Genomic DNA, 15,010 nt, shown 5'->3' on the forward strand with positions numbered 1-15,010 from the left:
AATTAGCCCCCAGTGCTTAAAGGGTAGGTGGGGTTACTGGGTTATGGAGGCATGGGCTTAAGTTGGGTCTTCTTTCAGCATCATATCCTGTGGACACAGACCTTGTAGGAACGCAGCCATTTTTTTTGGTTCTTTATGTAAACAATCTGTCAATGAGAGGAGACAGATAGTTGATTGCAGAGTTTTAAAATTCACACTTTTCTTTCTTGACTCCAAGATTATGATTCTGTAAACGTGCAAGAATAGATTCAAAATTCCTTACATATTCTTCGTCGTTCCAACTTGTAATGAGAATGGCATCGAGGTAACATTGCTATCAGATAGCCCATTCAGAATTTGATCCAGGTATCTCAGAAAGAGAGCAGGTACTGAAGTTACCCGCAAATGGGCAGCTCGGTAGCACAGTGGTTAACACCATGGCTAAACAGAGCCAGGGTCCCAGGTTCGATTCCTGCTTGGGTCACTGTCTGTGCGGAGTCTGCACGTTCTCCCCGTGTCTGCGTGGGTTTCCTCCAGATGCTCCGGTTTCCTCCCATTTGTCCAAAGATGTGCAGGTTAGGTTGTTTGGACATGCTAAATTGCTCTTAGTGTCCAAAATGATGAGGATGGGTTATTGGGTTACGGGGGTAGGGTGGAAGTGCTAGCGTAAAGTGGATCGGTGCAGACTCAATGGGCCGAATGGCCTCCTTCTGCACTGTGTGTTCTATGTTCTAAATGGAAGCCTGTGATAATGAAACAAAACCTTATCTGTCACTATGGTAAGCCACAGTTGTGACTGTAGCCACGTTCATCTGTAGATTTGCTTGCAAACGATCTATTTTGCTACATTTTTGGCCTCATGAAAATCGAACGAATAAATCTTCGATAAGCTGTAGAGCAGGGGTGGGCAAACTACGGCCCGCATGCGGCCCGCCAAAGGTCTTTATGCGGCCCACCAAGATCAAGTCATAAAAAAAAAATTTTTCTTTTTAAAAATCTTTTTAAAAAATAAGGTTAATTGGGGGGGGGGGGGGCTGTTGGGTTACTGGTATAGGGTGGATACATTGACTTGATTAGGGTGATCATTGCTCGGCACAACATCGAGGGCCGAAGGGCCTGTTCTGTGCTGTACTGTTCTATGTTCTATGTTCTGTGTTCTATATGAGGCGCCCAGAATCATAACCGGGTGAAGTGCCATTTTTGAAAAGTAGAGAAAAAGAGGGCTAAAGGCAGGATGCCGCCGGGGGAAGCACTGACGTATATGCCGCACGCTAATTGGTTACAACCGGGACTATTAATTAATATACTATGCGGCCCTTTAAAATTGTGAATTTCTGAATGTGGCCCTTGCACGGAAAAGTTTGCCCACCCCTGCTGTAGAGGATAATGGTCAGCACACAATACTGAGGTGATTATGGTTTTAAAATCCCCACATATGCTTACTGGAACATCCCTCTTCAACACAGGAATGACTGGTGTCGCCCAATCACTGGTGGTGATGGCTCAATGACTCCTGTCTCAATTAACCTGACACATTCTTCTTCCACTTTTGGTTGAATGGCATTCACCTTAAGCCACTGAGGCACACTATCTGCCTTGATCATAGGTTCCACTTGCACTCCAGTCATGGATCCAAGTGGCTCTTCAAATACCTTAGTATACTTATTCAGAAGTAGTTTCTGATCATTCGTAGAATCAACAAGTTGGTTCATGATGGCCCAGTTGAGCTTTATCTTCCACAACCATGATCTACCAAACAATGCTGGAAAGTCTCCTTGGGCAACTCTGTTTTTTGACCATTAACTTTCACATTTACCTTGATGGCCTTCAGTGGCATGAAATCTTTGGTGTATGTCCTTAGGATAAAATCTGATGATTGCAAAAGCAAATGTTTAAGCTTCTTACTGCATATTGTCCCAAGTATGAGTGATAGTGCAGCCGCTGTTTTCACTTCCATCTTGATTGTGTTTCAATTAAGTTTTGGATAAACCCAAAAAGTGTTTCTGATTGCCTTTAACTGATAAGACACCAAGCTTGAATTCTTTATGCTGACTTGACACATTGTCCCCCAGCGAGTCTTCAGTTCCATCATCTAACTGGTAAACCCAAACAGCAGACTTGGCTGTGTTTCTCTTGGTACACTTCTTTTGTGCTGAAGGTTGGCGTGACCAACATGCCTTGGAAATGTGGCCAACTTTATAGAACAGTACAGCACAGAACAGGCCCTTCGGCCCTCGATGTTGTGCCGAGCAATGATCACCCTACTCAAACCCACGTATCCACCCGTAACCCGTAACCCAACAACCACCCCCCACTTAACCTTACTTTTTTTAGGACACTACGGGCAATTTAGCATGGCCAATCCACCTAACCCGCACATCTTTGGACTGTGGGAGGAAACCGGAGCACCCGGAGGAAACCCACACACACACGGGGAGGACGTGCAGACTCCGCACAGACAGTGACCCAGCCGGGAATCGAACCTGGGACCCTGGAGCTGTGAAGCATTTATGCTAACCATCATGCTACCGTGCTGCCCCTAACTTTACCACAATTTTTACATTTATTCTCCTTACTCCAACATTCTGCTGCTGAAAGACCCACCTGAATGTAATGACGACATGGTAGATTTTTCGCAGACCTGCTTCTCGCAGTCTCCATCTTAGGAACATTTGCTCGGACTCCAATCAAAGAAACCACCTTTGCTGCAAGTTCCATGGAAGTACCGATTTCCACAGTAGATTTCAGAGTTACTGCACCTTCAGTCAACAGTTTTTTCTTCTATATATTTGCTGTTGTCGCAAAGAGAAAAGAAGTAGAGTTGCCGTGTTTTAAGTTTGTAAAAACATAGTGCAAGGTTTATTAAGAAATGTTACTTCTATAGGACAAGCTGGTGAACTCACCTAAAAGCACGTGAAATGCTGTGTTGACATCACGGCATATCACATGACATTTCACAAGCAAATATCGTTGCATGAATACATATCGGGACATCACAGTGGCACAGTGGTTAGCACTGCTGCTTCACACTACCAGGGACCCCAGTCCAATTCTGGCTTTGGGTGTGGATTTTCCCCGTGTCTGTGTGGGTTTCCTCTGGGTGATCCGGTTTCTTCCCACAGTCCACAGAAAGTGCAGGATAGATGGGGTTATATAATATAATATAAAATTGCTTATTGTCACAAGTGGCTTGAATGAAGTTGCTGTGAAAAAACCCTTGTCGCCACATTCCGGCGCCTATTCGGGGAGGCCGGTACGGGAATTGTACCCTTGCTGCTGGCCTTGTTCTGCATTACAAGCAGCTGTTTAGCCCACTGTGCTAAACCAGTTCCGACGTTATGGGGTTTCGGAATCCCGTCAGGCTGAGTCTCCTGTAATATCACAATCACCCTTCAGGGCAGGGGAGTGGGCCTAGGTAGGGTGCTCTTTTGCAGGGTGGGTGAAGGCTTGATGGGCCAAACATCCTCCTTCTGCACTGTAGGGATTTGAGAGACCATCACTGGCCCCATCTACCTTGTCAGCTGACTGTCAATGATCCAGTAGCATGATTTAGAAGAACAGGAAGCGATTTATTAGCAGGGTGCTAACTCAACAACACACAAATAGTTGATCTGGCCATTATCACATGGCTATTTGTGGGAGCTCACTGCTGGAAAAATTGGCTGCACTGTGAGACACATCACAACGGTGGTCACACTTCAAAAGTTGTTAATTGCAGGCATCCTGAGGTTAGGAGAGGTGCTGCATAAATGGAAGTTTTCACTTTGGAAGTGAGTTTTAAAACTGTTTTCATCACTAAGCTAAACAGTGAATGAGATTTTTTTTCATTGATTTCCCGACTGCATGGGGTGGTTTCAATGGGAAATCCCATTGACAAGCGGCAGGAAGAGAGAATCCCGCCGTCAACAAACGGCATGCTGCAGAGAAACACGCGGTTGTGGGATCGGAGAATCCCGCCCCCTATTGGTTTCTCTCTCCCAAATACTGCCAGAGCTGCTGATTTTATCCAGCATTTTCTGTTTGTATTTCAGGTTTCCAGCTTCCGCAGTATTTTGCTCTTCCAGAAGGTGGTAACTTGGCCCATCTAGTCCATTCTGTTTCCATTCGGAATCCAGTCAGGCTCAGTCTCCTGTTATATCACAATCACCCGTCATGTTAATTTCCCTCAAGTGCCCATTCAATTTCTTTTTGAATGGTTGCCTCTGCTTCCACCATTCTCATAGGTAGCGAGTCCCGGGTCATTATCACTTACTGCGCAAAAATGTTCTACAAACCCAGCTTCTCCAAACAAACCTTGTCGCTGAAATCCTCTATTCCTGGAACAGGCCTGCCTAGATTTTGCCCTCACCAGACATTCCAGGACTTATAGATATGTTTTTTTCCCATAAGGATTCATACCCAAGTGGGCACACAACTCTCACCAACAATCTTGGGCTGCAATTTTAATTATGATCAAATGAGGACAGGAGTATGATAACATCAGAATCTGCTTTAAAAGAAACATGGTGTAAAGTTGCCTGGGGCCCTATAACTATCTAAATATATCATTATATTCAGGTGGGTCATTCAGCTGGAGAATGTTGGAGTTGGACAATAAATGCAAAAATTGTTTTATCCACAGCAAGCAAACAAAAATCAGCATTACTTGAGACCCTGCCAATACAGGGGCTTTTCACAGTAACTTCATTGAAGCCTGCTCGTGACAATAAGCGATTTTCATTTCATTTTTCATTTACACACCGTACACTACTTTACTTTAAATAAAATCTAAACCTCTCCTGCTGGAATCATAGAATCCCTACAGTGCAGAAGGAGGCCACTCAGTCCATTGAATCTGTACTGATCCTCTGAAAGAGCACCCTACCCCGTCCCACTTCCCCGCCCCATCCCCGTAACCCCACCTCACCTTTGGACACTAAGGGGAAATGTATCATGACCAATCCACCTAACCTGCACATCTTTGGGCTGTGGAAGGAAACCGGAGCACCCAGAGGAAACGCACACAGACACAGGGAGAATGTGGAGTCACCACAAAGTAAGTCACTCAAGGCCGGAATTGAACCCGTGTCCCTGGTGCTGTGAGACAGCAGTGCTAATAACTGTGCCACTTATTTGAAAAGGGGCCATTGTCCTCATAGGGCCTGAGCGAAATGGTTTGAAAGGAAACCTCGGATTGCAGGAGAATTTGCCAAATTGATGATGAAATCTACACTGACATCTTATACCTTTAGTCCCTCTTCTACCTTTACATTATTTAAAAGTCAAATCCTCCCAGAGTATGTAGAATGTTTTTGTCCCACAGTGCATATATTGACAATATTTTCCAGCTGAGGCAACTGAACTTTTGAACTCCTGGTCCATGACACATGTCACTGTGGAAGAGAGACAGAATGAGGCACAAGATTGTGCAAAGATCTGTACGATTGGCAATGTTTTGAAGAGGCCACTTGTGGTGCACATGCCAACCAGTCTCTATCTGAACTGTTCAGAAAGGATCACTCACAGCATTCTCAATGAAAGTCCCATGCACGAAGTGTTGTGAAATCCAAGGCAATAAATATTGGAAAAGCTTCATCCGTGGTATAGATTTTCAAAGTAAAGATGTGCTGAGTTATTCATTTCTCAATAGATGAACTCATAGAAACTATACAGAAAATAATGTCAAGAATCAAATCCATTTATATTTTCTTTAAATTTCAGCGGCAGGGTTAATATTTGCACCACTGAAAGAGCCATCCCTGCATTTTGTTTTCCATTTTCAACTATACATCCAATATACATCTGTCCATCTGCCTCGACTGGCTAGGCTCCGAAAAATAAATTAGCTGAGCAATTTACGCATTGGTGCGGCTGTACATTTCAGATACATTGAGAGCAGTGCACCGTGATGTTAGCATAAGACAGTTGACATAATAGTTCTACGCTGTTTAGATAGCTATGAGGCATCAGGAAGAAATAGTCAAACTGGGAAGAATTGCGATTCTCCAGTTATTCTAGTTTGTTGATAGACTGTGTGATAATCCTTAATGTGCAGCTTTTGTTGTAAAAGATTTGTCCATACCAACATAGTCAACATTCAAAAATTGCCTTCTGTTGAACAGAAAAGATCATGGTAGGTTATTTAACAGGAAGAATGGTTACATATCTCAAAATAAATGCTGGAATTAAAGGAGCTTTAGTCATTTGAATCATTGATTAGGCTCTTGAAATCAGGTTGTAACTAACTTTTATTTTATTCTGTCACAGAATGTCGGCAGCACTGTCAAGTGTTGCAATTCTTCCTGTTTATTCTCTTTGTTCCTCTTTCTTTTGTTTTGCCGTTATCATTTATGATCCATGGATGATGAATCGCCATGTGTCTTTAAGTAAAGCAGCAGAGAGGAGTGAGGAATTCAGAAGTTACAGGAGAGAACGCTCTGCTGGTTTGAACAGGAGATCTCAGAACTTTCGGCACCAGAGAGAGATGGGGGTGAGACTCAGTTTGATTGATTGGCTGGTGGCCAATGAATTGGCCAAAAGGCCGTACTCTGCCAGGTAACAGGTGGTTATCGAATCCTACCCCAGTGGGATGGTTCTCAGAGACCTCAGAGAACAATTGAGTCCAAGATACACAAAAACAAGCAGTTGCTCTCTCTCTCTCCAGAAAGGCTGTGAATGCTGTCTTATTGAAACTGCAGAGAACCTGAATGAATTAAGTTGGCATAGAAGTCCTGCAGTGCAGAAGGAGGCCATTGCCCCATCGAATCTGCACCGACCCTCTGAAAGAACATTCCACCCAAACTCACTCCACCACCCTATCCACATAATATCCCCTATTCCCCTTTTGACAAAAAGGGAAAATCCACCTAACTTGCACATCTTTGAACTCTGGAAGAAAACCATTTAATCTACAGGGAAAGCATCACAGGCTCAAAACAAAGACAATGACCAACTCTCTCCACCAGAAAGGCTTTGAGTGCTGTATTTCTGAAACTACAGAGACCTGAATGAACCTACAGTAAAAACCTTGAACTGAAAGAGGATAATGGTGCTGGAAACAACCATCTGAAACAAAGACGCTTTTTTCCTTTTACTTATGATTTACACCCCTCTTCTATCCTCTGTGTTTCAAAAAAAATTGTCATGGGATGTGGTGTTGCTGGCTGGATCAGCATTTATTGCCCATCCCTGAGACCATTTAATGTGGATCTGGAGTCACATGTAGGCCAGACCAGATAAGGACAATAGATTTCCTTCCCGAAAGGACATTTGTGAACCAGATGGATTTTTTTTAATGCAACTGTTTCAAGGTCATCATTTGACTTTTACTTCCCGATTTCTTTTATTGAATACATATTTCACCATCTGCCATGGTGGGATTTGAATCTGGGTCCCCAGAGAATGACTTTGGGTCTCTGGGTTACTAGTGCAGTGACAATACCACTACGCCACTACATCCCCACATCTGTCTTGTGTGTATATGTGTGTAGAGGGTAGGGTAGTGCAAGTTAAAGTGGGGAATTAGATAATAGTTAACCACTTGTATTTGCTTCATTTTTTCACTCCAGTTATTGTTATCAATAAAAAAGTAGCTGTGTCTACATTTACAAACCTGGTGACTGTAATTATTGAACAAACAAGGGCCAAATACTATGGGCATTTTTTGAAGAATTATCGAGTAATTCACTAGTGTTGCGGCTCGGGGTCAAACAAAACTGGAAGTGACCACACGTTTGGGGAGGCAGTGGGTTAGTGGTGTTATCGCTGGACTAGTAAACCAGAGACCCAAAGTTATACTCTGAGGACCTGGGTTTGAATCCCGCCATGGCAAATTTGAATGCAATAAAAGTCTGGAGTTAAAAGTCTCAAAGGTGACCACGTTGATTGACATAAAAACCCATCTGGTGCACGAAAGTCCTTTAGGGAAGGAAATCTTTACCTATTCCGGCCTATATGTGACTCCAGATCTACAGCAGTATGGTTGGCTCTTAAATATCCTCAGGGATGGGCAATAATATGGGACTGGTTTAGCACACTGGGCTAAATCGCTGGCTTTTAAAGCAGACCAAGGCAGGCCAGCAGCATGGTTCAATTCACGTACCAGCCTCCCCAAACAGGTGCCGGAATGTGGCGACTAGGGGCTTTTCACAGTAACTTCATTGAAGCCTACTCGTGACAATAAGCGATTTTCATTTCAATTGCTGGCTTCATAAAAGAGCGGAGAGACAGGGATGAGACTTCATTTCAGGAGTGCAGAGTGTGCTTTTTTTTTTAGCGAGAGCAGTAACCAGGGGGCTGTTTGTAGTTTGCAGTGCGTGGGAGGAGCTGAGTCGGAGTTTCCCTATTTAAAACAAAAACTTACCTTGCAGTTTGCAGTGCGTGGGAGGAGCTGAACGGGAGCGGTAAGTTACCCTATTTTTAAAAACTTACCTTGCAGTTTGCAGTGCGTGGGAGGAGCTGAGTGGGAGCGGCCGAATTGCGCTCTGGGAAGGTGAGTGAACTGATATATTTGGGCAGCAGCTAAACCCGAGGCACTACACGTGTAGTGTCTCCCAACCGCCCTCCTCCTCTAACCAAAAAAAAAAGACTGTTGATAAGGAGCAGCGGACTTCAGGTTCTTGGCGGGGGGCAGTGGCGAGGGGTCATTTGGAAGGTAAGTTTACCTCTTTAAAACAAGTTACCTGGAAGGGTGACATCACAGCAAATCAGTGACCTGATTGGCTGGTAAGGAAAGTGCTCCAATAGCAGCAGCTGGGAGAAATTTAACTCTTCCTCTGTTAGTGAGTGTTGTGATTGGTAAGTAAAGTCTTTGTTCCTTTCACTTATTAATTATATGATAGTATAATTTGTAGTCAGTTAAGGTAAAGGGTAAAAATGGCAGGAGATCCCAGACCCGTGTTATGCTCCTCGTGCTCAATGTGGGAGTTCAGGGACGTGGCCGATGCCCCTGACTTCTTCATGTGCGTGAAGTGTGTCCAGCTGTAGCGCCAGTTAGATCACATGACGGCTCTGGAGCTGCGGGTGGACTCACTTTGGAGCATCCGCGATGCTGAGGAGGTCGTGGATAGCACGTTCAATGAGTTGGTCACACCGCAGATTAGGATTGGTGAGGGAGACATAGAATGGGTGACCAAAAGGCGGAGAAAGAGCGGGATGGCAGTGCATGTGTCCCCTGCGGTCATCTCCCTCCAAAACAGGTATACCGTTTTGAATACTGTTGGGGGAGATGACTCACCAGGGGAAGGCAGTTGTAGCCAGGCTCATGGCACTGTGGCTGGCTCTGCTGCACAGAAGGGCGGGAAAAAGACTGGCAGGACTATAGTCATAGGAGATTCAATTGTAAGGGGAGTAGACAGGCGTTTCTGTGGTCGAAAACGAGACTCCCGAATGGTATGTTGCCTCCCGGGTGCTTGGGTCAGGGATGTCTCCGATCGGCTGCAGGACATACTGAAGGGGGAGGGTGAACAGCCAGTTGTCCTGGTGCATATAGGCACCAACGATATAGGTGAAAAAAAGGATGAGGTCCTACAATCAGAATTTAGGGAGTTAGGAGATAAGTTAAAAAGTAGGACCTCAAAGGTAGTAATCTCGGGATTGCTACCAGTGCCACGGGACAGTCAGAGTAGAAATTCAAGAATAGTCAAAATTAATACCTGGCTTGAGAGATGGTGCAGGGGGGAGGGTTCAGATTTTTGGGACATTGGAACCGGTTCTGGGGGCAGTGGGACCATTACAAACCGGATGGTCTACACCTGGGCAGGACTGGAACCAATGTCCTAGAGGGTGCTTTTGTAAACACTGTTGGGGAGGTTTTAAACTAATGTGGCAGGGGGATGGGAACCAGATTAGGAAGTTAGAGGTCAGTAAAGAAGCAGCAACTAACGCCAGTAAGGTACGAGATAATAAACTCAATGTGACTAAGGGGAAGAGTAGACAGGGAAGAGTTGATGAACGCAAAGGGACAGGTGGTCTGAGGTGCATTTGTTTTAATGCGAGAAGTGTAGCAGGTAAGGCAGATGAACTTAGGGCTTGGATCAGTACCTGGGAATATGATCTTATTGGTATTACTGAGACTTGGTTGAGGGAAGGGCAGGATTGGCAACTGAATATCCCAGGGTATAGATGCTTCAGGTGGGATAGAGAGGGAGGTAGAGGGGGGGAGGAGTTGCATTACTCGTCAGAGATGATATCACAGCTGTGATTAAGGAGGGCACAATGGAGGATTCGAGCACTGAGGCAATATGGGTGGAGCTAAGAAATAGGAAGGGTGCAGTAACATTGTTGGGACTTTACTACAGGCCTCCCAAAAGCGAGCATGAAGTAGAGGTACAAATATTTAGACAGATTATAGAAAAATGTCAGAGCAATAGGGTGGTTGTGATGGGAGATTTTACCTTCCCCAACATTGAATGGGATTCGTGTAGTGTTGGAGGTGTAGATGGAGCAGAATTTGTAAGGAGCATCCAGGAGAGTTTTTTAGAGCAGTATGTAAATAGTCCAACTCGGGAAGGGGCCATACTGGACCTGGTATTGGGGAATGATCCCGGCCAGGTGGTTGATGTTTCAGTCGGTGATTACTTTGGGAATAGCGATCACAATTCCGTAAGTTTTAGAATACTCATGGACAAGGACAAGAGTGGTCCGAAAGGAAGATGCTAAATTGGCGAAAGGCCAACTATAACAAAAGTCGGCAGGAGCTAGGGAATGTGGATTGGGAGCAGATGTTTAAGGGTAAATCCACATTTGAAATGTGGGAGTCTTTTAAGGAAAGGTTGATGAGAGTGCAGGACAGACATGTTCCTGTGAAAATGAGAGATAGAAATGGCAAGATTAGGGAACCATGGATGGCGGGTAAAATTGTGAGACTAGCTAAGATGAGAAAGGAAGCATTCATAAGATCGAGGCAACTCAAAACTGATGAAGCTTTGGAGGAATATCGGGAACGTAGGACGAATCTCAAACGCGCATTAAAGAGGGCTAAAAGGGGTCATGAAATATCTTTGGCTAACAGGGTTAAGGAAAATCCCAAAGCATTTTATTCGTATGTAAGAAGCAAGGGGGTAACTAGAGAAAGGATTTGCCCACTCAAAGACAAAAAAGGAAATTTATGCGTGGACTCAGAGGAAATGGGTGAGATTCTTAATGAGTACTTTGCATCAGTATTCACAAAGGAGAGGGACAAGACGGATGTTGAGGCCAGTGATGGATGTTTAAATACTCTAGGTCAAGTTGTCATACGGAAGGGGGAACTTTTGGGTATTCTAAAAGACATAAAGGTGGACAAGTCCGCAGGACCAGATGGGATCTATCTCAGGTTACTGAGGGAAGCGAGGGTCGAAATAGCTGGGGCCTTAACAGATATCTTTGCAGCATCCTTGAGCACGGGTGAGGTCCCGGAGGACTGGAGAATTGCTAATGTTGTCCCTTTGTTTAAGAAGGGTAGCAGGGAAAATCCAGGGAATTATAGACCTCTGAGCTTGACTTCAGTGGTAGGCAAACTGTTGGAGAAGATACTGAGGGATAGGATCTATTCACATTTGGATGAAAATAGACTTATCAGTGATAGGCAGCATGGTTTTGTGCAGGGAAGGTCATGTCTTACAAACCTAATAGAATTCTTTGAGGAAGTGACAAAGTTAATTGATGAGGGAAGGGATGTAGATGTCATATACATGGACTTTAGTAAGGCGTTTGATAAGGTTTCCCATGGCAGGTTGATGGAAAAAGTGAAGTCGTATGGGGTTCAGGGTGCACTAGCTAGATAGATAAAGAACTGGCTGGGCAACATGAGACAGAGAGTAGTGGTGGAAGGGAGTGTCTCAAAATGGAGAAGGATGACTAGTGCTGTTCCACAGGGATCAGTTCTTGGACCACTGTTGTTTGTGATCTACATAAATGACCTGGAGGAAGGTATAGGTGGTCTGATTAGCAAGTTTGCAGATGATACTAAGATTGGTCGAGTTGCAGATAGCGAGGAGGACTGTCAGAGAATACAACAAAATATAGATAGATTGCAGAGTTGGGGAAAGAAATGGCAGATGGAGTTCAATCCAGGCAAATGCGAGGTGATGCATTTTGGAAAGTCAAATTCAAGAGCAGACTATATGGTCAATGGAAGGGTCCTGGGGAAAATTGATGCACAGAGAGATCTGGGAGTTCAGTTCCATTGTACCCTGAAGGTGGCAACGCAGGTTGATAGAGTGGTCAAGAAGGCATACAGCATGCTTGCCTTCATCGGACGGGGTATTGAGTACAAGAGTAGGCAGGTCATGTTACAGTTGAATAGGACTTTGGTTAGGCCACATTTGGAATACTGCGTGCAGTTCTGGTCGCCACATTAGCAGAAGGATGTGGATGCTTTTGAGAGGGTGCAGAGGAGGTTCACCAGGATGTTGCCTGGTATGGAGGGTGCTAGCTATGAAGAAAGTTTGAGTAGATTAGGATTGTTTTCGTTGGAAAGACGGAGGCTTAGGGGGGACCTGATTGAGGTCTACAAAATTATGAGAGGTATGGACAGGGTGGATAGCAACAAGCTTTTTCCAAGAGTGGGGGTGTCAGTTACAAGGGGTCACGATTTCAAGGTGAGAGGAGGAAAGTTTAAGGGAGATGTACGTGGAAAGTTTTTTACGCAGAGGGTGGTGGGTGCCTGGAACGCTTTACCAGCGGAGGTGGTAGAGGCGGGCACGATAGCGTCATTTAAGAGGCATCTAGACAGGTATATGTACGGGCGGGAGCAGAGGGAAATAGACCTTGGAAAATAGGAGACAGGTTTTAGATAAAGGATCTGGATCGGCGCAGGCTGGCAGGGCCGAAGGGCCTGTTCCTGTGCTGTAATTTTCTTTGTTTTTTGTTCTTTGTTCTTTAAAACAGACCAAGGCAGGCCAGCAGCAATGTTCAATTCCTTTACCAACTTCCCCGAACAGGCGCCGGAATGTGGCGACTAGGGGCTTTTCACAGTAACTTATTTTGAAGCCTACTTGTGACAATAAGCAATTTTCTTTCTTATAAGTGCTGCCCCAGCTGATCGATGCTTACATCCTATGAACGAATAAAATAAAACTAGCCCAGTGTGTCATAACACAAGGCCAACATTTGTTGCTGCCTATCTGAGCAGTTTAGTGCAGAAGGTGGTTAGAAGTCAATCATACTGTGGGTCACACATAGACCACACAAGGTAAGGATCACAGATTGCCTTCTCTATATGAACCAGTTGGACGTTGACAAAAATTGATAGCTTTTTGTTCAACATTACTGAGAATAGCTTTCAATTCCAGCACTGTTATAGAATTTATAGTGCAGAAAGAGGCCATTTGGCCCATCGAGTCTGCACAGGCTCCTGGAAAGAGCACTCCACCCAAGATTAACACGTCCACCCTATCCCCATAACCCAGTAACCCCGCCCAACGCTAAGGGCAATTTTGGACACTAAGGGCAATTTCTCATGGCCAATCCACCTAATCTGCACATCTTTGGACTGTGGGAGGAAACCGGAGCACCCGGAGGAAACCCACGCACACACGGGGAGGATGTGCAGGCTCCGCACAGACAGTGACCCAAGCCGGAATCGAACCTGGGACGCTGGAGCTGTGAAGCGATTGTGCTATCCACAATGCTACCGTGCTGCCCCTAATCGGAATTATCTGAATTTAAATTCCACGAGATGCCATTGTAAGGTTTCTGGATTACTAGTCCTGTGATGTTCCCACTGCACCACCAAAGCATCAAAGTTAAAATACTTTGAAGTCATGTACGAGATTGACTGAAAGCTCCGGCTGTAATACAAAATGTGCTGGTGAACAGATCTGAGTCACAATTTACAATGAGCAGTCATTCTGCACCAAGAAACAGTTCCATTGGAGGAGACCATGAAATGCAGAGGTTGCAGACTTTTTTTTTGTTCAGAAGTAATCTTCTCAATGAAAGAATGACAGACTATGTTAATTATGATAGATATATTGAATTTGGTGTATGTATTTTTGGTGATTATGCCCCCTCAGTAATCTTCAGGCACATTTGCAATTTGAATGATAAATTTTATTTGTGTGGCCTTAATAAACGCGGTGGGCATCCAGAGGGACAATTGTCGAATTGCATGAGATTCTTTTTTTAAAAATATGTTTTATTCCAAACACACTCAAACTGCCTGGGATTCATAAACTCTAATAAAAATCACATATTATCACAAGTAGGCTTAATGAAGTTACTGTGAAAAGCCCCTAGTCACCACATTCAGGTGCCTGTTTGGGGAGGCTGGTATGGGAATTGAACCCACGGTGCTGGAATTGGACGGTTCTTGTCCTGCATTACAAGCTTGCTGTTTAGCCCACTGTGCTAAACCAGCCCCTGTCATCATCTGTGACTTCCTTTGATGTGACTCTGTTAACACTAGGATTGGGCTGGTGGTGGGCGAGGAGGATTGCTTAACAGCCATGAGATCACTGCTATGGAAGGTGTCATCTATGATTGCTTGTGAAGGCTTCCATAATGACATGGATTGCAGCTGGCACAAAAGACACCCAGCCATTTCTGTGCACCTATGGACAGGGCATTCTATTAGACCAGGGGTGGGCAAACTTTTCCGTGCAAGGGCCACATTCAGAAATTCACAATTCACAAAGGGCCGGATAGTATATTAAGTAAAATAATTACTTCACCCGGTTATGATTCTGGGCGCCTCATATAGAACATAGAACAGTACAGCACAGAACAGGCCCTTCGGCCCTCGACGTTGTGCCGAGCAATGATCACCCTACTCAAGTCAACGTATCCACCCTATACCAGTAAGTAACTGGTATAGTTACCCCCCCCCCCCTTACGCACAGATCTAGCTGGGCGCACGGGATTACTGACTCGCACCTATTATTTGCTGAACTCAACTTACATCTGATACTGTCACTGGGCTAGTAATCCAGAGACCCAGGGTAATGCTCTGGGAACCCTAGTTCAAATATCACCATGGCAGAAGGTGGAATTTGAAAATTTGGAATTAAAAGTCAAATGATGACTATGAAACCATTGTCGATTGACATAAAAACCTATCTTGTTCACTAAT

The sequence above is a fragment of the Scyliorhinus canicula genome, chromosome 8 (genome assembly GCF_902713615.1).
Source record: "Scyliorhinus canicula chromosome 8, sScyCan1.1, whole genome shotgun sequence".
Lineage (NCBI taxonomy): Eukaryota > Metazoa > Chordata > Chondrichthyes > Carcharhiniformes > Scyliorhinidae > Scyliorhinus > Scyliorhinus canicula.